At 34.2% G+C, this 25,970-nt stretch overlaps 1 long non-coding RNA gene across 3 annotated transcripts; it reads left to right on the forward strand.

Moving 5' to 3' along the window:
- The first annotated feature begins 2,973 nt into the window (after positions 1-2,973).
- On the forward strand, positions 2,974-25,970 carry LOC110598396 (uncharacterized). 3 transcript variants are annotated; one of them, XR_013428825.1, is made up of 4 exons: positions 2,974-3,241; positions 9,262-9,319; positions 18,084-18,919; positions 23,310-25,970. It is a non-coding gene; the product is annotated as an uncharacterized LOC110598396 (long non-coding RNA). The 3 variants fall into 3 exon arrangements; XR_013428824.1 differs by lacking the exon at positions 18,084-18,919; XR_002484231.3 differs by lacking the exon at positions 23,310-25,970 and having other exon boundaries at positions 18,084-19,107.

A 25,970-nucleotide genomic window follows, 5' to 3' on the forward strand; every position in this document is an offset into this window, starting at 1 on the left:
TCAATGTTTATAGCAGCACAATTCACAATAGCTAAATTTTGGAACCAACCTAGATGCTCTTCAGTAAATGTGTGGATAAAGAAATTGTGGTATATATACACAATGGAATATTACTCAGCATTAAAAGAGAATAAAATCATGACTATTACAGGTAAATGGATGAAATAGGAGAATATTATACTAAGTGAAGTAAGCCAATCCCCAAAAAAACAAATGCTGAAGGTTTTCACTGATATGTGGATGCTGATCCATAATAGGGGTGGGTGGGAGCATGGGAGAAATGGAGAAAATTTAGATATGGAAAGGGGGTAGAGGGAAGGAAAGGGGAATGGGGGTAGGAAAGATGGTAGAGGGGGACATCATTACCCTAAGACATGAATGGTGTGACTCTATTTGATGTACAACTAGAGACATGAAAAATGGTTCTCTATATACTATAAATTGAAATGCATTCTGCTGTCATGTATAGCAAATTAGAATAAATGGATTTTTTTAAAAAAACTGTTTATATTTTAACTATGTTTAGTCTTTTATTAAGACTATGTTTTGACTATGAGACAAAACTCCCATGATCAATAGCTATTGTATCATTATGAGTGAACTCATTCACCAGCAATGAATTCCTGTTATTACTAATTCTTAGCAATTTCTATTGTCAATATTTTTAGATTTGAGTCATTCTAACAGGTAAGTCGTGCTATCTGTATTACACAGGCTTCTCCAAAGAAATAGAGCCAATAGGATATATAATACATCACTTCCTACAAAAAGTCACATGAAAGTAATGCACAAGCATGGGTAAAACTGGTATGATATTGTGTAACTATCCCCTGACTCCACCTCTGGTACAGGTCTTAGCTACCATCCCTCTGTAAATATTAACACCCCATACCATGGGATTGCTGTTACTCCCTCTGAAGGTAGTTTGCATTCTCTCTTCAATGTGTATTCTTTGCTTTTCCTCAAAGCTTCTCACTCAAGATGTCTGGCATTCTCCCTTGTACTAAAGATGGCCAGCATTCTCCCTTGAATGAGTATTTCTTTATCCCAAAAATTATCTTCCCTGAGATGGCCCACATTCTCCCTTATGTATATCTGCTTTTTGAAATAAATCTACCAGTGTCTCTAAATGGCATATGCTGAAATTATTTTCATCCACACATGCCAAAGATCCCATTTATTCTTAGTCCAGTTCCTCCTCTTCAAGAGTTCCTTGAACCTCCAGAGACAAATTGAATAATGTGCTTATGGAGACTGAGAGTCCTACCATCTGCCATCTGCAAGCTGGAGAACCAGAAAAACCAATGGTGTAACTCAGTCCATGTGTAAAGGCTTGAGTAGAGCAGGGGAAGTGTTGGGTGAGGTGATGTCTTGAACTTGGAACACCCAAGAACCAAGAGGGCAGAAGCAAATGGAAGTCCCAAATCTAGACAGAAAGATAATTCACTCTACTTCCATCTTTTTGTTTCATCTGAACACTCATAAAGTAGATGATAAGCATGTCCGTTGGTGAGGGCTATTTTCTTTATCAGTCTTTTGATTCAAATGCTAATCTATTCCCAAAACACTCTCACGAACACACCTGGAATTAATATTTTAACGACTCTCCATCTCTGAATTGACACCTAAATTAATCACCAGAGGACTCTCACTATTGTTTTAATTTACAATTCCCTAATGACATGCTGTTGAGCTTTTTTTGTTATTGTTAAACTTATTTGCCATTGTATATATTCTACAGTGAAGTGTCTGAAGATTGTTAATTGTTTATGTCAGACTGTTTATTCTTTTTGAATTTTAGAGATCTTTGTGTATTTTTGATAAGTCATTGTTCAGATATGTTTTACAAATATTTCTCCCAATCTGTGGCTGCTTTTCATTCTGTTAACAGGATCTTTTACAGAGTAAACATTTTCAGTTTTAATAAAATCTACAAATTGAATCATTTTTCTTTCATTAACTGCCTCTTGGTGTTGAATTTAAAACATTATCGCCCTTCACAATATTGGGGAAAACTTTTGTCTGTGTTTTCATTTAGGATTTTTACAGTTTTACATGTTAAATTTGAGGTGATGCACAAGTTTGAACTTATTTTTGTGTAAATTGTGAAGCTCATTTCTCCATTCATTTTATTCTACATAGTCATCTAGTGATTTCGTCACTATTTGTGGAAAAGATTATCTTTAAACAGCTCTTATTCCTTGGACAAAGCCAGTTGAGTACATCTATGTTGATGTATTCAGGGGCTCTCTGTTCTGTGGAGTTTGTCAACGTGCCCATTTCTTCACTAATATTACACTCTTCATTGTTGTAGGTTTATAAATCTTGGAATCTAGATGTGTAAGTTCTTCAACTTTGTTTCTCTTCAGTCTTCTGTCATCTACTCTAGGTTCTAAAACACTTAGTGTATCTCCTTTCCAGGGACTTTTTTTAAGATTGTGCTGAATCTATAGATTCATTCTGGTGGAACTACCATCTTAATATTGAGTCAACCAATCCTGAAAACCAGTGTCTCTCCAATTATTCTAGTTTTTCTTTATTTCATTTTAACTGTGTTTCAAGGTTTCAGCAATAATGATGTCTACTTTATTCTGTGTTTCAAGGTTTTCTGGATGCATATTTGTACACATTTTCTTAGGTTTATACCTAAAGACTTGAAGTTGGGATATTTTGTTATAATTTTTTTTTGTTTCAAATTCCAGTTGTAAAATTAGGAAATCAATTGACTTGCATGATTGGTCTTTTACTTTGCTTCTGGTTACCTCCATTCATTTCAGATCAAGGTAAGAGATAGGTCCATTTCAATTTGAATTTCAAAAATCGTGGGATGGTATGATTTTTACCCAACATTTCAGGGATGTGGTGGGACTGTGGTGAAGCTGTGAACTCGGTGCGTGAGGCACTGCGCCCCGAGACCGGCAGGGGGCGCCCCAGCCCGCTTTTCTGACCTGTGTATTGCGCGTGCGCATTTCGCTGACGGAAGTCTGGCCCGACTTAGCCCTGGCCTCACTTGGGCCGCGTCCGCGGGAAGAAGCGGTTCCCTTCCCTGTGACCTTTGCAGATGGCTGAAGGGGGCTTCCTGGCCGCACTTCTCCCGGAAGTCTTTCTGAAACAGGAAGTACGAAGGTCCTCGTTTTCAGGCGTGTTCTCGTGGGGTTTGTTCTTCACTGTGAAGAAAACACTTTTTAAACATGTCATTAAGAGCGCCCTCTCGTGGAGGCTGGGCCTGTGGTGTTCTCAGGTGGGACCGCGATTTCCGAGTTCCCCGGGCGGAGCCCACGGGGCGCGGGGCAGCAGCAGGGGGAGAGGCAGAGGGGGCGGAGCCGACGGGGCGGAGCCGAGGGGGCAGCGGCAGGGGGGCGGAGCCGACGGGGCGCGGGGGGGTCAGAGGGGGCGGAGCCGACGGGGCGCGGGGGGGCGGAGCCGATGGGGCGCGGGGGAGAGGCAGAGGGGGCGGAGCCGACGGGGCGGAGCCGAGGGGGCGGCAGGGGGGGGCGGCACCCGCTGCCCTTCTCCGGGGCTGGGGTCTTCCCGGGTCCTCCCAGGCGCAGGACTTGGGAAAAGCGACGTTCCTTCAACTGTTACTAGAAGCCGACACTTAGAATTTCACTGGCTTAATGGAAGCGATACATGGAGAATATTTATTTTCCTTTAAGAAAGTCCCAGTTTGACGTCTGTCTGTGACAGTGAAGTGACAGGCATTTTTACAAGGGTTAGCGTCTTAGGTGAGGTAGGTTAGCCATATTAACTTCAAGTTAAACCACGAGGTGAAGAGAGGTTGGTGGTTTGGTTTTGGTTTTGTCCCTAGACCTTGGTCATTTATAATAAATTCAGAATTAACTAGAGGCCAATTAACCCTGAGTTGTTCTTTTTTTTTATTTTTTAAGTATTGCCCATCTTTATTTTTTTAATTTGTTTTAATTAGTTACACCTGACAGTACAATGATCTTGACATATCGTAGGTTTGAATCAGATGGGGTCTAATTTCTCATTTTTCTGAGTGTACAGGTGGCAGAATCACACTGGTCATGCCCTCACGTATATACCCACAGCAGTAATAATGTCTGTTTTATTCTGCTGTCCTTCCCTTCCCCTCCCCTCCCCTCCCCTCCCCTCCCCTCCCCTCCCCTCCCCTCCGTAACTTCTCTATACCCAATCTAATGTGACCCACTTCTTCCCCGCCCCTCACATCTTCACACATGTATTCTGTATAACCATGAGGGTCTCCTTCCATCTTCCTCGCAATTCCCCTTCTCCTCCCTTTCCCTCCCACCTCTCTTCCCTATCTAGAGGTAAGCATCTTCTCCTGCTCTTCCTCCCTAACCCTGAGTTCTTAATGCTACTTTTTGTTTGCATTATTTATGTTTTCCTTACTTCAGGGTCTATTTTGCTGGTTTACATTTTCTAGGAAATTACATATTTTCTGTAGGTTTACAGTTTTATTGTACGTTTATTGGAAATGTTCGTTTCTCCTAAATTTGTACTTTTATACAAAAATAATTTTCTTTTTCCTACTGGGATTGAACTCACTGGTGCTTTATCCCTGAGCCACATCCCCAGCCTTTTTATGTTTTATTTTGAGAATGGGTCTTGCTAAATTCATGAGGCTGGCTTTGAACTTGCAATCCTTCTGCTTCAGCCTTCAGAGTTGCTGGGATTACAGATGTGTGCCAACAAACCTGGCTTTTATACAGTATTCTTAATCTTATCTATGTTTTTCTTTTCTTTCTTTTCTATTTTTAGTCAACTGTAGTGTTAAAATATGCATATTACACTGTTTCAAATGACATAATTGCTATTTGGCAATTCTTATGATCCACTCATTGATATTGTTTCTTATCAGTTACTGATATGTTTGTGTGTGTGTGTGTGTGTGTGATTACTAACACAATAACAGTATTTTTTATCAGTTATAATACTAGTACAATCAGTACCAATAACTGATTTTATTTTTATTTATATATAATGGAATTTCTATTATCAATAAATAAGCTCGTGTATTTATATGTAAATATACAAACTACTACACACACTTGTGTGTATGTGTGTATTACAATGTGTACATATACATATATATTATGTATATATAGTATACACACATACATATACAATATATACAATATTGGTAACTAGCTATATCATTTACAGGCATTGTAACCATTAACTATATAAATAGCAAGAAGTCATCATTTTGAGGAAGGGAACCTAAAGGCTTTCTATACCTGCCATATTTGTGCATTGTCATATCTCTAGTGAGAAGCATTTTTAGGTCATTATGATGTTCCTAACTTGTTGATAATATCCCGAGCTAGACCATATCTATTTCTTCTTTCATTTGAATAAAGTCAATAAAACTTTCTTTTATTTTATGATAGTGTAGTTAACGAGAACATACTTTGTGATATTATACATTTGCCAACAATGGGCAATGGCTGTTATAGAAATTTAAAGGTAAAGAAAAGTGTGTTATTTTTGGTATTGGTAATTGTATTTCAGGTTTAACATGATTTCCTAGGAGCATTATAAATTTCTTTTGGATTGTATTATACAAATAAGGCACAGGTCCCTTTTTTATCATTAGCTATATGACTAGCTATGTCAACATTATTATTATTCATTCAATTAAAATTGGAAGCACTCCATTGTTTGTGCCTCCAAAATAATAACTCAAAAGAGGTAATATTTTCCCTACAGAATAAAACGTCTAAAATCATTCAAAATATCCTTCCATATTTTTTTTTTGATTACAGAAAGTATTCTGTAGAGCATCATCAAGGAAATTATCAAGAGTGCCTTTGGAATGCTTCTGTTTTAGCAAACATTGCAGTGAAACATCATGTTATAATGTCATGAATTCTGTTCATATTCTTCTAATCTTTGAATATTTTTTCCAGTGGCAAATATTTGCATTACTACTACTACTAAAAGATATACATGGAAACACAATAAAGAATGTTTTGGAATAAGTGGCCCAGTCACAATGAAGCAATTCACCATTGGAGCTTTTTTAATAAAGCCAGTATTTTGAAAATGTTCAGCCATGAAGTAATGCAGATTATCTAAAGGCTATACCTTTTCCTGGTGAAATGTCACTTATTTTTTAGAATATGAGCCCAGGATGTAGCCCAGGACACATCAATAAAAAGTAAAAATAATATAATAAATAATTATACACCTAAGCCATAAAATAAGTGATACCTGAAATTCTACAACGATGGGCTATATTATTTATTTTTCAGTATGCTCTTTTTAAAAAAAGGTACAGCCAGTTATCATGTCAGTTACTAATAACTAACACTAACTAAACATACACACATTTGAAAGCAAAATGTTTTAATAAATTTTTTATTTCAGAACAATATAAGATTTACACAAAATTTGAAGAGAATAGTATAGAGACTTCCCAGAGCCCCCTCTTATTAACATCTTAAATCAATGTGGTACATTTGTCACAATTAGTGAACAAATATTAATTATTACTACCTGAAGTTCATATTTTATTTAGATTTGCTAATTTCCCTGTTCCTGATTCCCAACCAGGACACCAGCTTACATTTACTAGTGATATGTTTCAGCTCTTCTGGCTATCACAGATTTTTAGTCTTTCCTATTTTTGATGACCTCAATAATGTTTATACTGGTCAAGTTGGATAAAGTTCCCCATTTGAGGTTTCCTTGATGTTTTCCTCATAATTTAGTTGGGCTTATTGGTTCTGGAGAAGATGAGAGGTAGGGTACAGTTCTCACACTTGGTATCGTGCATATGTGCTCTATAGATGGTTATCCCTGTTAATGTTAACTGTGACCACTTGGTTGTTTGTCATGTTTCTCCTCCAGGAAGTTGCATTTTGCGCCATCTGTGCTTGATGTAGTCTTTAGGAAGAAATCCCTATGCACCCCCGCATCTAAGAAGTTGGCAGTTAGCTTCATCTTAATGACGATCTGCGTTATTTGGGAGGAATTCCTCTAAATAGGAGCTTTCTATTCACTCCAATTTGTTCATCCATTTAATCATTTATTTATACCAGTATGGACACCTGGATAGTTATCTTAAGCTTTTGATTATAATCCAGTACTATGTTATTTATTTCTGTTGTTCCTGTTTTAGCCATTGGGGAATCTTTCCAGTAGCTTTCTTTTCTTTGACAAAATCCCGTCTTGGTGGGTTTTATTTTGTTGGACACTTCCTTTCTTTCTGGCTCTTTAGTTTTATCTAGTTTTGTATTTTGATGCCCCAGTTCTAGTGTCATCTATTTCTATGAGGACCTCTGCCTTCTTTTATTGGAAAATAGTATTAAAAACCTAAATCTGAAACTCCTCTTAGATCCGTAGAGAAGTAAGTTTATAGGATAAACCTCAGCCCCTAAAACTGGAGAGCATACTGAAAAATAAGTTTATAGGATAAACCTCAGCCCCTCGTCCACAGTTGAATAGAGAAAAACACAACTTCCTAAGCAGAAATCCACCAACAGAACCTCCATGGTAATCAGTGCTAAGTAAAGAAGCCCAAGCAGTAATGGATGAATTGCTGGAGGCTTAGTTTGGACAAGTATGAGAGATAAGGTCTGCAGGAGGGAGCTTCACTTTCCATGAGTTTACCTCCCAAAGCTCTACCAGGTTCTTATAAATGAATATTAGTGAAAAATACCCCTGTACTTCCTACAAAAGAAAAGGAGCATTTTAAAATATGCCAGACTGTTTTACTCTTAACAAGATTTGTCCTCAAAAGAAACTTTTTACCATCTTTATTGAGATGTAATTGACAAATGAAAATTGTGTACATAAAGTGTACAATGTGATGATTTGATATACATAGACTTTGTGAAATGATCACTGTAATCAAGCTAGTTAGTACATCTATTACCTTTGTGTAAGGGTGAGGTAAGAACACTTAATATATATTCTCTTAGCAAATTTGAGTATACAGTATGGTGTTAACTACAGTCACCATGCTATATATTAAATACCCAGAACTTGTCTTATAACTGGAAATTTATCTCCTTATGGCCAATATCTCCCCATTTTCCCCATTCATTCTTTCCAGGACCTCCATCAAAGGATTGTAATCTAATCCCTATTCATGACTCATTTTCATTATTTTTCCAGGCACTACCTCTAATTATTAGCATCATCTTATAAAGTATTTTACTATTGGCAAATGCTTTCATGCATAAATTATCATGTTGATATGTTCCTGCTCAAGAAGGTTAGAACGAGATGACAGTAAATGTCACATGGGCCCAGTGGGTAAGTCTCAACACTGATGTACTTATCCAAATGTCCAGAACAGCACCACACGACACTCCACTCTCCACCCTCATCCATGATCCTTCAGAGCACTTACAGCTACTTGAAGATTTTTTTCCTTGTTTACTTACATCTAGTGTGTCACTCACTAGAATACAGTGTTCCTGACCACAATTTCATGTCTTCCTTACTACTTGAGCTTCCACGGGGAGAACATTGAGTGCTGGAGACTTGGTGACTATTTTGTGAAGGAATACATTTGTGGATTAAATTTTTACTAACTGGCAATTCTATTCTAAGCACTAGGCTAGGGTTTGAGTAGTAAAAACAGGCATTTTTGTTTTTCATTCATTTGTTTGTTTTTTGTTTTTCCCAAATAAAAGCTTGCTTGTTCTGATTAAGCTTATGTTTATTGGATTAATTATGAGAATAAAGTACAAGATACTGTGGAAACATTTCATATTTCACTGAGCACTCACCTTTATTTTCACAAAAGAAATAATAGGAAAAAAATTACATGAATGACATACAAAAATCACAGTCAATTTTTAAAAATTAAACAACATGGAAGAACTCACATTATCAACGTAATAAATATGTAAAAAGCCTTCAGTCATAGTTTTAAACTTCATGAACACTAGAGAACTCACATGGAGGAGAAATTCTATGTATTTTTTGAATGTGGAGATGCCTTCATTCCTAATGTATCCTTCCAACAACAGAAGTCAACTAAACTAGGGAAAAACCCTGGATCTGTGGCCACCATGGACAAGTATTGTGTAAAAATCCAGCCTTGACATCCTCAAATAAACTCGGAGGAGGGGCAGCCCTGAAAGAGGAACCTGAATCACGAAAAGAGAGCTTCTTGCATGTTATGTGGAAATAATGGGAAATGGGTTGTGATTATCTGCAATCAAAGCATACGATGAAAATCTAATAAAAATAATTACTTTCTATTAGTGTGTGCTGATATTTTTAAATAATATATCTGGCATTTGTTTCTGGTTCCTGCAGAGTTTCAAATCCTTTGGAATTTCCTGAGTGACAGGAGGATATTTGCTGTACTAATGAGGTGAGTGTCCTGGCCCTTAGGCAGCCCCAGGAAGGGAGCTGCTCACCAAAAAGATCAACCACGGGATCATAGTGTTAATATCTTGAGCCAGCCCAACCTGGGAAGGGAATGGGGAGCAGAAGATCGAGTTAAACTATGTGGCTAATGATTTGATCAAGCATTAAATTCCTGTATAATAAAACTCCTAAACAGTGGGGCTCAAGGCTCCTTCATGGTTGCTACATAATTTCATGTTCAGGAGGGTAACAATCCAGGACTCCACAGGGAGAGGGCTCTGGATCCCTACTTACCTCTCCTTATGTGTTTCTTCACTTAGCTGTTATAAAGTTGTATATTTTATAATAAAACTCTAATCATAGTATGGCTCACACTTAAGCTCTATGAGTCTTTTTGGTGAATTATTGAATCTGATAAAATCATGGAAACTTCAAAATTTACAGCCAGTTTATCAAAGTACAGTGGTTTGGGCCCCCCCCAAAATGTGCCTGGCATATGAGGGTAATCTTGGAGACTGAGCCTTTAAAAATGTGGAATTCTGGTGCTAACGCTGAGTAGATGGTGTCAGATTGGATTGCAGTACACCTTTGGTGTAGTTGAAATGAAATAGGGAAATAACATAATTCATACTGGAGGAGGGATTCAATAAAATGAACATGAAAAAAGCCTCTTACGCAAAGAAAAAAAATTCATAGACCACACCAGGATTTATGTTATATAAAATAATTTTATTGAAACAAGTGAAACAAAGTGTGTAGAAATCACTCATTCCCTAGTCAATGTTATAGTTCTCATAATTGAGAAACACTAATTCTAAGGTCAAAGTAGAAAAACCTTCAACTGAAATTATCACCATCAACTTCAAACCATGATGGAAAATGAGGGAGAAGTGCTAGGGAGTGATATTACCCAAATAATATTGTTATATTTTGTGCATGTACAAATGTGTAACAACAAATCCCATCATTATGTAAAACTATAATGCACCAATTTTAAAATGTGGGGAAAAAACCCTAAACTATAAAAAAAATTATCAAGCACATTTAACCCACAATTCATCCTAAAATTCAGAATTTCTCCAACTGAACTATTCTTTCAGAAGGATAAAACAGAATAATGATATGATTTGGGATGTTACATGCAGATTTTGTTATAATAAATAAGTAAATTTATTACCCTTATTAACCTTAAATACCTTTCAATAGAGTAGAGATTCTCTTTCACAAACAGTTGAATTATATCCTGATAAATACATTGTAAACTGAAATTATAAGCTTAAGATGCATTCAATACACCTAATTTAATGCATAGCATAGCTTGATGCAGTACAGAGTATTGACTGCTCACCATATCTTGTGGCTAACTGGGACTCAGGGCTCACTGTCACTACCTGGTATCATAAGAGACTATAATATCACAAAACACTAGCCCAGGCAGAGATCAAAATTCAAAGTACATACAGTAATGTTGAAAAATCATTAGTCAAACCAGTTGGGACAATCTGTACTTATAAATGCACATGCAGTAAAAGTTAATTGTTAAATACAATATTTGGCCAGTTTCTAGTTTGCTACACAGTTCTAAATATAATTATAGAAATCTAGGTCCATCAGAAAATTGCTTTGAGTCAAAAAATATAAGACACAAATTTTTGTGTCATAAACATTACATCAATATTAACATGTATATGCACATGGCAAATAATACAGAATTTATGACCAAAGTAGAATGTTAATATAATTGCCCTTTTACAGTGTCCAACCTGACCATATTTTTACACGTATACTGCCATGAGTCTATCTCACCTTGGGCAGTAAAAAAGAAGTGGGGACAGAAAGGATGCCAGAGGAGACCGGGACCAAGTTGGAGGGGTAAGAAGCAGGCAGAGAGAGACATAAGCATGACTCATGTGGAATGAGTGTCTCAGGTCCTGGGGCATAATCATGGTAGAGGGAATGGAGGTGGAAGAAGGAAAACGGAGCAGAAAGAGAAAGAGGAATGAGAGGACAAGGCATTGAATGGGGCTAATTAAACCTGTAAAGTTTAGTATCTAGAGGATCACAACCAAAAACAGGAAGAAATGCAACGAAGATATAGGTTTGTTCTAAGAAACTCCTCAAATGCCAAAATTACAACAGACTTAGTTGTAGATCTAACTGGATTTTATTCACAATTTATGAATCAGAGAATCCTCCATTTTACAAAATAAGGTGAGAGCTTCCACTAGAAAATAGCAGAAGAGTGCATTTTGTAAGATGGAAATGAAGAAATAGAACATCAATAGACTGACTAACATCAGGTTAGTTCAGGTTACTTTCATATATGGGTTAAAGCAGAGGAAACTTCCTCATGACTCTAATTCAGGTCAACTGTGTGAAAGTTGTCAAAATCAAATCGGAGTCCCTCAAGACTACCCTAACAAAAAAGTAATAAGTCTTGGAGTTTATGAAGGAAGGGTAATTGTGCATATTTGACTGTCAGAACCATAACCTTACACAAAGGCCACCCCAACAAGTACTTATACAACAACTACTTCTGCAAGGAAATCTAGCCAGCTGCTCTCTGTTCAACCTCAAATTCCCATGATCCTTGCTATAAATCTTCATATCCAAGGATTATTGTTACAAAATATCATGTGTAATCATCCTAAATTTGCCTTTAAAAAGTTCCTCTTGCCTCAACTTCTTTGAGCATGTTGATTAATTATGAATAGCATTCCCATTGCAATGCTATTCTCTTCAAATAAATATCATTTTCCATTGGAAAATCTCTCTCTGGTTGTTATTAAGGTTGGCATATCTGGTCTTGTCTGAAGCAAGACCACCTTCAGAGGAAATTGTAGCCTCCTAGAACTGGGTATGGTCCCGACACTGAGCCCTTTGTGTTCTTCATCTCATGGCTTCCCTTTTCTGCTCTGGCAAGTCCATCTTTTTTAGTAGAAATTCCTTAGACTTTATTTGGGATCTGATTTGGATAAGGCCACAAGAAAGGATGTTACATCCTTTGGAAGACTAAAAAGATTTTTTTCTAGTGAGCCCTTTCTATATAAAAACATCCTTCTGATTTGAGAACTCTGGTTTCTACAGAATTTAAGTTGTTTATGAAGATTTCATCTTCTGGTGAGTTCTCTTTGGTTCTGCACACATAGTTATGTATTTTGTTTTATCTGCATCCTAAATTTAAAATTTCTTGTGAATACATTTTGTTTTGTTTCATTTTTATTTGGCTATAAGTCTTTAATGATATGGTTTTTTGACACTTTTTTCTCCCCATTTGGTTTCAAAAATCTTCTCAGACCAAAATTCAACATTCTAAATGGTAGACATGGGACGACCAATTAAAATTTGCAAGTCTAGCTGCCACCATCTAACAGATTTTCATCTCTGAGAATAGTCTCCATGTGAAGATGGCCTAGTCACAGACAGGAACGATTACCACTAGGAAGGAGACTACCAAGCATATGACAATATCCGTGCAACTAGGGAAACCTTGGTCACAGGCCAGAAAAACTAGGATAAAGGCTGTTCACAAAGTGAAAAAAGAAAAAGAAAAGAAAGACAATCCTGTGCCACATACATGTGTCAAACCAAAATACTTTACCCACGCTCTTAATATTCCCTGACATGGCTGATTGGATTTTCTTTGCTCTCATGAAATTAATAAGAAACAAATGATATCCTAAAATTCTAAAGTGCAACAAAAGATGTCCCTATTCATATCATACAACCTGGACTACAGTATAGTCCATTCTCAAGCATGTTCTTACCTCTTCTTCCTCTGTCTTCCCTTTCTCTTTTAATCAACAGGAAAGGATTATTCTTAAACTGCAATTTTAGGTTTAATGTAAAAAAGGGTTTTTTTTTTAATCTGTGTACCTTTTTTCTTCCTATTTTAAATCTGGCTTTTTTGCTTTTATTAAGATAAAGACAAATTAAAATGAAAGCAAGATAAAGCATGATTAAAAGTTTTTCTTTGGGCATTTTAGCCAAATTTTTAAATAAGAAAAAAAAGCCTTTTGCTGAGAAAAAGATTTTTAGTTTGAAACCATCCCACTTATTAATTCTTGATATTAATTCTTATGCTATAGAAGTCTTATTGAGGAAGATGGGGCTTAATCTGACATGATAATTAAGATTATCTTGATCTTCTAATAGATACAGTCCTCTGATTTAAGTCCTAGGTCCTTGATCCACTTTGAATTGAGTTTTGTGCATGGTGAGAGATAGGGATTCAACTTCATTTTGTTGCATATGGATTTCCAATATTCCCAGCACCATTTGTTGAAGAGGCTATCTTTTCTCCAATGCATGTTATTGGTGCCTTTGACAAATATAATTGTGATTATGTGGGTTAGTCTCTGTGTCCTCTATTCTGTACCATTGGTCTACCAGTCTGTTTTGGTGCCAAACCATGCTGTTTTTGTTACTATTGCTCTGTAGTATAGTTTAAGGTTTGTTATAGTGATTCCACCTGCTTGACTCTTCTTGCTAAGTGTTGCTTTAGCCATTCTGGGTCTCTTATTTTTCCAGATGAATTTCATGACTGCCTTTTCTATTTCTATGAGAAATGCCATTGGGATTTTGATTGGAATTGCATTATATCTTTATAATGCTTTTGGTAGTATGGTCATTTTAATAATATTAATTCTGCCTATCCAAGAACAAGGTAGATCTTTCCATCTTCTAAGGTCTTCTTTAATTTCCTATTTTAGTGTTCTGTAGTTTTCATTGTATAGATCTTTTTCTTCTTTCATTAAGTTGATTCCCAAGTATTTTTTTTGGATGCTATTGTAAATGAGGTAGTTTTTCTCATTTCCCTTTAAGAGGATTTGTCACTGATATACAGAAATGCCTTTGATTTTGGGTGTTGATTTTATATCCTGCTACTTTGCTGAATTCATTTACTGGTTCTAGAAGTGTTCTGGTGGAGCTTTTTTGGGTCTTATAGGTATATAATCATATCACCAGCAAATAGTGCTAATTTGAGTGCTTCTTTTCCTATACATATCCCTTTAATTTCTTTCATCTCTCTAATTGCTCTGGCCAGTGTTCAAGAACTATGTTAAATACAAGTGGTGAAAGAGGGCATCCCTGTCTTGATCCAGTTTTTAGAGGGAATGCTTTCAATTTTTCTCCATTTAGAATGATGTTGGCCTGAGGCTTAGCATAGATAGCTTTTATGATGTTGAGATATGTTCCTGTTATCCCTAGTTTTTCTAGTGTTTTGAACATGAAGGGCTGCTGTATTTTGTCAAATGCTTTTTCTGCATCTATTGAGATGATCATACGATTCTTATCTTTGAGTCTATTGATGTGATGAATTACATTTATTGATTTCTGAGTGTTGAACTAACCCTGCATCCCTGGAATGAACCCAACTTGATCATGGTGTGCTATCTTTGGATATGTTTTTGTATTCTATTTTCCGGAACTTTATTGAGAATTTTTGCATCTATGTTCAATTAGAAATATTTGTCTGAAGTTTTCTTTTATTGATGTGTCTTTGCCTGGTTTTGGAATCAGGGTGATATTGGCCTCATAGAATGAGTTTGGAGGTGCTCCCTCTTTTTGTTTTCTGAAATAAATTGAAGAGTATTGGTATTAGTTCTTATTTAAGGTCTTATAGAACTCCACTGTGTATTCTTCTGGTCCTGGGCTTTTCTTGGTTGGTAGGCTTCTCATGGCCTCTTCTATTTTTTCACTTGAAATTGATCTGTTTAAATTTTATATATCATCCTGATTCAACTTGGGCAAATTATATGACTCTAGAAATTTGCCAATGCCTTCAATATTGTCTACTTTTTTGGAGTACAAATTTTCAAGATATGGCTGGGGATGTGGCTCAAGCGGTAGCGCGCTCGCCTGGCATGCGTGCGGCCCGGGTTCGATCCTCAGCATCACATACAAAGATAATTTCTAACTATCTTTTGTGTTTCTGTAGTGTCTGTTGCAAAATTTCCTTAAGCTTCTTCTCAGCAAAAGAAACAATCAGTGAGGTGAATAGACAGCCTACTAATTGGGAACAAATTCTTACCCCACACACGTCAGATAGAGCACTAATCTTTAGAATATGTAAAGAACTAAAAAATCTTAACACCAAAAAATCAAATAACCCAATAAATAAATAGGCCAAGGACCTGAACAGACACTTTTTAGGAGAGGATATACAATCAATCAACAAATATATTAAAAAATGTTCAAGATCTCTAGCAATTAGAGAAATGAAAATAAAAGCTACTCTAAGATTTCATCTCACTCCAGTCAGAATGGCAGCTATTAAGAACACAAACAACAGTAAGTGTTGGCGAGGATGTGGAGGGAAAGGCAAATTCATATATTGCTGGTAGGATGCAAATTGGTGCAGCCAATATGGAAAGCAGTATGTAGATTCCTTGGAAAACTGGGAATGAACCACCATTTGTTCCAGCTATCCCTCTCCTCGGTCTATACCCAAAGGACTTCAAAACAGCATACTACAGGGACACAGCCACATCAATGTTTATAGCAACACAATTCACAATATCTTAAACTGTGGAACCAACCTAGATGCCCTTCAGTGGATGAATGGATAAAGAGAGTGTGATATGTATATACAATGGAATATTATTTCACATTAAAAGATATTGGCATTTTCAGGTAAATGGGTAAAGCTGGAGAATATAATGCCAATCCCCAAAAAACCAAATGCCAGATGATTTCTCTGATCCATAATATACTGGGGGAGGGGGAGATTAAATGAAGTCTAGATAGGGCAAAGAGGAAAAGGAGAGAGAGAGAAAGGGAGGGGACATGGGGGGAGAAAGATAGGGAAATGCAATGGTCATCATTACCCTATACATGTAAGAAGACACGAAGGATATGACTCTATTTTGTGTACAACCAGATATATGAAAAATTGTACTCTATATGTGTAATATGAATTGTAATACATTCTGTTGTCCTATATAATAAATCAAAAATTTTAAAAAAAGATGTCAAGACTGCCCAAAGTACCTACACATTCAATGTAATCTCTTTCAAAATCCCAATGATTATTTTTAGATATACAAAAAGAAAATCCTAACATTCATACAGAATCTTAAAAAACATGAATAGCCAAAACAACCTTGAAAAAGAACAATAAAGCTAAAATAAAATAAAGAAAAGAAAAAAACTTTCAAATTAATGGTTTTGCAATTTGGAGCAACTCTGTGGCAAACTAGACACCTAAGAATCATCCCTTTCCAACGAAAATTTGTTTGTTGGCCAAAAAAAAAAATTAGGGTGACAAAACAGTTCTGCTTTTTTTTTTTTTTAACTAACCTTATACCTTCATCAACATCTTGAACCTAGAATAATAACAAGCTAGACTGGGGGTGTACCTCAGTGTTAGTGTTTGCCTAGGATGCATAAAGCCCTAGATTTGATAACTAGTATGACACAACAAATAAGCAAACAAAGGATCTCTATGTCCCACATAAAAATTGTTATGCCAGTCATGTGGAACAGAAATCAAAAATTAAAAAAGAATACAAATAATTTTTAAAACTATTTCTAAAAATATTTCCCAAGTGAATTAATTAATCAACCAAACTAGACTGGCAAACAAAAAAAGTTTTTATGAAGATTATTGGAAGGTTTGTTGTTCCAGTCAGTACTAGCTAAATTGTAAATATCTAACAAGGATTCCTAAATATAGTTATGTGGTAACTTTAAAATCAATTAACTAAAATAAAATTTCCAGAATTCAAATAAAGAAACTGATAGGTTAAAAAAACTGCTAGGGAAGATAAAAGAATTCATTACATGAGAACAAAGAAACTAATAAAATGTATGGGTTTCATGACTTTTATATAAAACATTGTTGATTCTTTACATAACATTTTTGTTGTCTAGATTTAAGGAAAAAACTTTTCTTTGTGTGATATATATTTTGCAGCAATTTGGTAAGTTATATTTTTCTTTTTTTTTTTTTTTGAAGAGAGAGAGAGAATTTTTAATATTTATTTTTAAGTTTTCAGTGGACACAACATCTTTATTTTTTTATTTTATGTGGTGCTGAGGATCGAACCCAGTGCCCTGCGCATGCCAGGCAAGCCCGTTACTGCTTGAGCCACATCCCCAGCCCTAAGTTATATTTTTCTAAACAAAGGTGGAAATATTTACTTCATTTCTTCCCTATTTGATTCTTCCCAAATTCAGAAGCTGTGTTTATTTTTTATAGAAATAAGTCAATTTTTATAAGTTCAATAAGAATCTGTTCTCTTTATAACAAAATATGTATGGAAACATTGGAATGTTCAAAACTATGCACAGAATGCCTGACTTCAGAGATTCCTAGACCTATGGGTGAACAAAACTGTCACTTTCTAGTAGACTCAGGAACCTCATGAGATTAGATACTTCAGGTGAAATCCAAAACCTTGGTTTGGCATTCTGGACTTGAGAGGTTTCTAAATCTGAGATTAATACATAGTAGGTAAATTTCATGCTGCTTTTATATTATTGAAACCATATATGATAAAACTAATTTTGTTTAATAAACACATTGGTTTTTCTTTGATTATCTTTGGTGAAAAAAATGGTATGACTACAGAAAGAAAAATATGTTTCTACAGAAAAATTATGGAACACATGTTTTATATTGTAGCTCTCTTTGGTTTTGGGTTTTTTTTTCTTTTTTTTTTTTTTAAATCTATCTACAGATTGAACTAGATCCTAAATTCATCTAGTTTTCTCCAATCAAATTTTCTCCCATGAATTTACTAATAGGAATTGCTTTTTTCTAGAGCCCTACAAACTGAAGCTGGAAACTTGAATATAAATTTCAAGAGACAAACCTCATGACTGATGTGTGGACTGCATAGAAATTTCAACAAAATTCTCAGTGCCATAACCAGAAATATTCAAACCACACACAGGCTGAGAAAATAATGTCAGAACAAGATTCTGTATACTAATGAGACCCTTACCCTATTGATTGCCCCTCATTTATGCCTACTTTTCACTTGGTAGAACAATCATGTAGTTAAGATTTTACAATTAATATCTATTGCGATTAGCTATTGACAGATTCTGATCTAAGAAATCTTTTGGTACACATGGTAACTTTGGCAGAATCCCTAATTTGATCAAATTATACTAATGGTCCCTTTTTTGCAAAATTATTTAAATAATGTAATCATGGAATATCAAATTACAGCATTACTCTAGATGCTTTATTGGTTAAATAAGAAAAAATTTCTGTTATTGCTAATACTCTTTCTGAGGTTACTGGATCCAATTGCTTGCAAATAAGAGAACAGGCTCAAATACTGCAGAATGTCTCACCCAGCTCCATTTGGTCATTTGATTATTCAGTTGCTTACCTTTGAGACTAGATTCTTGGTTCAAAATTGTTATGCAAATGAAATTTGTTATTCTCTTGTTGGCTTGCCTTTTTATTTTCCTTTTTAATTTTTGTACTTGTTTCCTGCCACTTTTCTGCAGAAATATAATTCCTTAAAAAATAATGTGTACCTGGTGCTTCAAGATGATAGACATTATCTACAGAACAGATACAAATGAACTTAACAATGGACTCCAGGGAAACTTAGTCTGAGAACCACTTCTTCCAAACCACCTTGTAGGTCAAATGTGGCTAAAAGGGTTTACCACTGAATACTAGTCATTAACCGTGTCTTCCAATGTGAGATGAGACCATACCAACAACCAGGACAGGTCTATCCTGTCAACAAGGGATAATCAAAATCTATCTACAGGCTGATTTATTAATAGGGTTACAGGAAAAAGATCTTGATTGAAAAGGGAAAATGCAAAAGTTGTCATAATCAAAATGGAATTGCTTGTTCAATCTTTTTTTTTTTAAAGAAAGAGTGAGAGAGAGGGAGAGAGAGAGAATTTAATATTTATTTTTTAGTATTTGGCGGACACAACATCTTTGTTTGTATGTGGTGCTGAGGATCGAACCCGGGCTGCACGCATGCCAGGCCAGCACGCTACCGCTTGAGCCACATCCCCAGCCCCTGCTTGTTCAATCTTAACAAAAAATAAAAATGATAAGTTATGAAGGAACAGTTCTAAACATGATTGATCACATTAAATAATAATTGTAATTTTTTCTAATCTTGCACCCATTAGGGTTGTTCTCAAAAGATGGTTTTGATGATCTACTTATTATTCAACTTATCATTTTTTGGTATAAAACATTTTAATGACTTTTCAGGACAGTATAGATGTCATATACCATCACTGGAACAAGTTCTTCACATATACTCTGTAACTTTATGCCAGTGATCTTTGTTTCAGCTGATGCTAATGACACACATTCCCAGATGACACTACATATGCCAGCAGAGTGTCAGCTTCTCTCAGAGATTTAGTCAGTTGCTACAAACATTACGCACTCTGCTTCCACTCTTGAAAGAAGTTCATCTTGGTGTTAATTACAAAATTGTATTTTAATAAATTTTTTTTACTTTTATTTTATTTATTTTTATATGGTGCTGAGGATTGAATCCAGGGCCTTACATGTGCTAGGCGAGTGCTCTAACACTGAGCCACAACCCCAGCCATGGATTTTGATAAATTTTGGAACAAATCATGCGAGTTTTCCCATACATAGAAGTCATAATGCAACTAATAGATCTAAGAATAAATTTAAAAGATTTCATTAATACCAAATATTGTAAAGCTATTTCAAGCAACATGTTGTTTCTTCTCCATTTATAATCAATTTTAAATTGAACTTTTAATTGGAGAATGTAAGATTCAAATCAAGTTTCATTGTTGTACAGAAAATTGCAAAGACATGCAATTTGACTACGAAATCTAACATGAATTCTCCATTAATGGAATTCATCCTGAATCATTTTTACATTTCAAAAATAAAATATCATTTTACTTTCCATGGAATGATAGAATGTAACTAGTTTATTGAAATCTTGTTGGTTCATATTTATTTGGCTCATAAATATTATTTTGTCTCACAAATCCTCTTAAAGAAATGTAAATGTTGAAAAGTTTAAAATTCTATTAGCACAATTTTTTGCAATCTTTTTCAACTTAAATTTAAATGGAATTTGAGAACTTGTAGAAAGAACTTTAACTAGAAACATAAGACCATAGCATTCTACCTTGATTTTGAACAAGTAGGTAAAGAATGCCAAAAATAAAAACTAGCTTAACCTTAAGTAGTAAATTCAGATTACTACTAAACTAAAACCTTAGTATACAAAGATTATTAATGACCTTTAAGGTGGAATAGTGCTTGAGTATCAGAAATATTTAAGGGAATTTTTTAGATTCATTGATTTTAATCATTTTCAAAGGAAAATTAACTTTATACCTTAAAGTGAATTTAGATTATGTACAGTTATATTACAGTTATAAATGCCTACTTTCTAAAATTTAGACTAATCATGTGATAAAATATTCATTTTGTATCTAGTAGATCCACTTAACTACTAAAACTTTAACAATTATTTTTTCAATAAATTTCCAGCAATATTATTGTGAAGATTATTATACTTTATATATTATATTTGTGTTGAAAGAAAATAAGACTAACAAATTTGTATAGCTGAATTATTTATGCTATGTTGCTAAGAATTTATATCTTTTGTTTTATACAATAGAAAAATAAGTATAGAAAATATTCATAGAAACATGGTGAACATAACCAAGATTTTATAAATACTTTGTCATGCCTAGAAATTGAAATAATTCTTTATAATTTTAGATGGGCACATTTCTGAACATTTGCCAAATATAATATAGCCATCTAGAACAGTGATTTGATTTAGTATATTCTTAAATTCTTCTGCATGTCTAACTGAAAATTTTGGGGAAAATAATTTTTCATTTGTTTAAACTCTTTATTCATTTATTTTGAATTTAATAGAATATACTTGGTTGATAATGTTTAATGTAAGCATCAGAATATGATATGCTTATTACTCAACTATTAAAGCCATGAGGGTTTTTATTTCCTGTTTTATTTGTAGGAAAAAAAGTCTCTCAATATGTCTATTTTTAAAAATTTGTTCTTTTTAGACATACATGACAATAGAGTGTATTTTGGCATATTATACATACATGGAGTATAACTTCCCATTCTTGTGGTGGTACATGATGTTGAGTTACACTGATTGTGTATTCATATTAAACACAGGAAAGTTATGTCCACTTAAAGCTATGAATTTTTCTCAATACTCTGCCTATTTTCAGGCATTCCCTTACTTTTTTTAATTAATAGAATTTATTTTCAGAGCAATCTGTAGATCAAAAAGCAAAAAGTACACTTTCCATATATTCTTTTTCCTCTTCTCCCTTCACCTCCCCCCGCCAGTTTCTTATCATTAGTTTCTAACATTAAAGTAAGGTACATTGTAATGATACATTTGCTGCAGTTGATTAGCCAGTACTGATACATTAGATTAACTAAATCCATTAACTCTAGTCCATAAATCAGAGTTCTCTCTTTGTGTTTTATAGTTCTAGGGGTTTTGACAAATTCATAATAACACATATTCATCATCATCACAACATATATAAAATAATTTTACTGTCCTACAAATCCTGTGCTCCTGAATGGCTCCTCTTTCCCTCTCAATCCCTTGCAACCACTAATCATTTTATGGTATCTATAATTTTGTCTTTTCCAGAATGTCATCTAGTTGGAATCATATAGTGTGTAGCCTTTTCAGTCTTCCTTCACTTTGCATTATATATTTATGGTTCTTTCCTATCTTTTTATGTTTTGATAGCTCATTTGTTTTTATTGCTGAGTAATAATCTATTCTATGAATATACTAGGGTTTGTCTATTCTCCTATTGAAAAATACCTTGATTGTTTCCAGCTTTTAGAAATTGTGAACAACTGCTCTAAGCATTCATGTACACATTTTTCTAGGAGTATAACTTTTCAACTCTTTTGAAGTAAATACCAAGGAGCTCATCACTAAATCAGATGGTATCAATATGTTCAGGTTTGTAAAAATCTGCCAAACTGTCTTCTAAAGTGGCTCTTGAAATGAATGAGAGTTCCTATTACTCCACAACCTCACAAGAATTTGGGGTTGTCCGTGTTCTGGATTTTAGCTATTCTGATACGAATGTAGTGGTATGTGTGTGTTTTAATTTGCAATTCTCTGATGACACATAATGTCATTTAGGCATATAACCCATTTTGAGTGAATTTTTGTGAAAAGTATAAAATCTCAATCTAGATTTTTAGTTGATATCCAGTTGTTCCAGTACCAATTATTTAGCATCTTTTCATATGTTTATTTGCTGTCCATACATCTTCTTCAGGGAAGCATCTATTCAGATCTTTAGTCCACTTTTTAATTAAGTTGCTTATTCACTTTTAAGAATTTGTTGTGGGCTGGGATTGTCGCTCAGCGGTAGAACGTTCGCCTAGCACAAGTGGGACCAGGTTCTCCCACGTTCCATCCTCAGCACCTCATAAAAATAAAGGCATTGTGTTGTGTCCATCTACACCTAAAAATAAATATTTAAAAATAAAATAAAATAAAGCTTTGTGTATATTGGATAAGAGTCTTTTTAAATCAGATATGCCTTTGCAAATATTTTCTACTAGTCTGTAGTTATGTTGCTATGTTATGTTGCTAAGAATTTATATTTTTCTGTTTTATACAATAGAAAAATAAGTATAGAAAATATTCATAGAATATTTTTAGATTCACTGATTTTAATCATTTTATTAATATTATAAAATTTAATCATTTTCAAAGGAAAATGATTAAATTTTATAGTAATAATTTCTATTATTCACAAACAAAAAAATTGATTTTTTAATTTACTTTTTAAATACACAACAACAATGGAATGCATTACAATCCTTATTACACATATAGAGCACTATTTTTCATATCTCTGTATATAAAGTATGTTCATGCCAATTTATGCCATTATACATGTACTCTTTTTTGCATTAAAATTCTTAATTAACATATACACCACAATTTTTCATATCTCTGTTTGTATATAAGGTATGTTTTCACCAAATTCAAATCTTCAATGAAAACTACAGAACCCTAAAGAGAAATCAAAGAAGACCTTAGAGGATGGAAAGATCTACCTTGCTCTTGGATAAAAAATTAATTTTAATGATGTCAAATATCATTTTTATTTCATGGATATTGTTTTTCATAAATAAATATTGTTTTTCAACACCTAAATATTCAAAATCAAACTCAAGTTTACCAAATTTTTCTTTTGTTACCTTATAGGATTTTTATAGTTTTGCATTTTACATTTAGGCATATAATCCATTTTGAGTAAATTTTTGTGAAAAGTATAAAACCTCAGTCTAGATTTTTTAGTTGATATCCAGTTGTTCCAGTACCAATTGTTTAAAACAATATTCTTACTCTGTTAAATTGCCTTTGCTCCTTCGTAAATATCAGTTGACTATATTTGTATCTATTTCTGAATTCTCAATTTGATTTCAGTGACCTATTTGTTTATTCTTTTGCTAATAACACAATATTCAATTATTACCTTTATAGTAAGTCTTGAAGTCAGATAGTATCAGTCCTCTGGCTTTGCCTTTAATAAATACTTGTTGGCTATTCTGGGTCTTTGCCAGTATCTATATAAACTGAACAATCAATTTGTCAATATTTGCAAAACAATTTCCTGGGATTTTAATTAGTATTACCTTGGATCTATAAATTAAGTTGGGTGAACTAACATATTAACAATATTAAATCTTCCTATTCATAAATATAGAAATCTCTATTCAAATATTTGTATACTTTCATCAGACTTTTGTAGTTTTTCTCATACACATTTTGTAAATGTTTTGTTAGATTTATTTAGAAGTACTTTTGTTGCATTGTATTTTAAATTTCAAATTCCAATTGTTCATTACTGACATGTAGAAAACAACTGACTTTTATACATTAATCTTCCGTTCTACATTCTAGCTCTAATCACTTAACAATTCCAGAATTACTTTTCTTAATGTTCTGGGATTTTCTAAAAAGACAATTATGTCCTCAGTAAAGATATTTGTGTTTTCTGCTGTTGTTCTGGTTCCTTCTCAATCAATAACCTATATTTCACCTTTTATTTTTTTCCCCAGAGATTGAATCCAGGGGTGCTTAACCACTGAGCCATATCCCCAGCCCTTTTTAAAATTTTTTATTTTGAGGCAGGGTCTTGCTAATTTGCTTAGGCCCTCACTAAGTTGTTGAGGTTGGCCTCAAACTTGCAATCCTCCTGCCTCAGCCTCCCAAGCTCTGGGATTACAGGCATGCACCACTGTGCCTGGCTAGGGGTGTGTGTCTGTGTGTGTGTGGGGGGGGGTGTCTGTGTGAGCATATTATGCTTTGTTATATTATATATAATATGGATATATATTATGCTTTTCATGAAGTTAAGGAAGTTCCCTTCTATTCCTAGTTTTTATCATGAAAATGCATTGGATTTTGTCAAATACTTCCATGTTTACTGATGATGAACATGTGTTTTTTCATCTATTGACATGCTGGATTACCTTAATTGATTTTCAAAATTTGATCCAGACTTGAATACCTGGGATAAATCTCACTTGGTCATCATATATACCTTTTTAATTTTCACTCTGTTGGTTCAAGTGCTAATATTTTGTGGAGGTCTTTGCATCTATATCCATGAGACATATTGGTCTGTAGTTTTCTTGTAATGTGTTCGTTTTCAGCATTTGTGTAATTTTGGCCCCCCAAAAATAAGTTAAGAAGTGTTTCCTCTGCTTCTATTTTCTGGAAGACATTGTGGAAAACTGGTAGAATTTCTTAAATGATTGGTTGAAGTTGCCCATGAAACAATCTGTACTCCCTGCTTTCATTTCTGGAAAGTTTCTAATTAGTGATTTGTCATTTTAAATAGAGATATTCCTTTTCAAGTTCTCTCTTTAATCTTAGATGAGTTTTTTTTTGGTAGATTGTGTCCTTCATAAAATTGACTCAGTTAATCTAGATCATCAAATTTATAAGCAACAAATTGTTCAGAATATTCCATTACTATCCTTTAGATTTCACTTAAATGTCTGGCTCCACTTCCATTTATGATATTAGTCATTTGTGTCTTTATTCTTTTTCTTGGTTAGTCAGACTAAAGATTTATCTGTGTCTTTATTCTTTTACTTGGTTAGTCAGACTAAAGATTTATCAGCTTGGGGTATAACCCAGTGGCAGGGTACTTGCCTACCATGCATGATGCTGTGAGTTCAGCACTACAAAAAAAAAATCAATTTTATTGGGTTTTATTTAGACTTATGTACCTTGTGTGGTTTCCATTCTATTTGTTATTTTGTATTTGTTGAGATTTGTTTTATGGTATAAAATATTATTTACTTTGATAAATATTCCATGGGAACTTGAGAAGAATATGTAATTTCCTATTGATGGATACTCTAGATATCAGATTCACTAGATTGATGGTGCTGTCAAGTTTTGTTATACCCTTACTGGTTTTATGCCTGCTAAATCTTTCCATTTCTGGTGGAGGGGTGATAAATTCTCCAACTACTAGAGTGGATTCTTACTATAATAGTGATATTTCTACTGTAATGGTGATTCCAACTATTATAGTGATGTCAGTTTTTGCTACATGTTTGTAAGCTTTGTTGCGATTCACATTCATTCACATTAAAGATTGTTAGGTCA

This window comes from Ictidomys tridecemlineatus, chromosome 12 (genome assembly GCF_052094955.1).
Source record: "Ictidomys tridecemlineatus isolate mIctTri1 chromosome 12, mIctTri1.hap1, whole genome shotgun sequence".
In the NCBI taxonomy this organism is placed as follows: Eukaryota; Metazoa; Chordata; class Mammalia; order Rodentia; family Sciuridae; genus Ictidomys; species Ictidomys tridecemlineatus.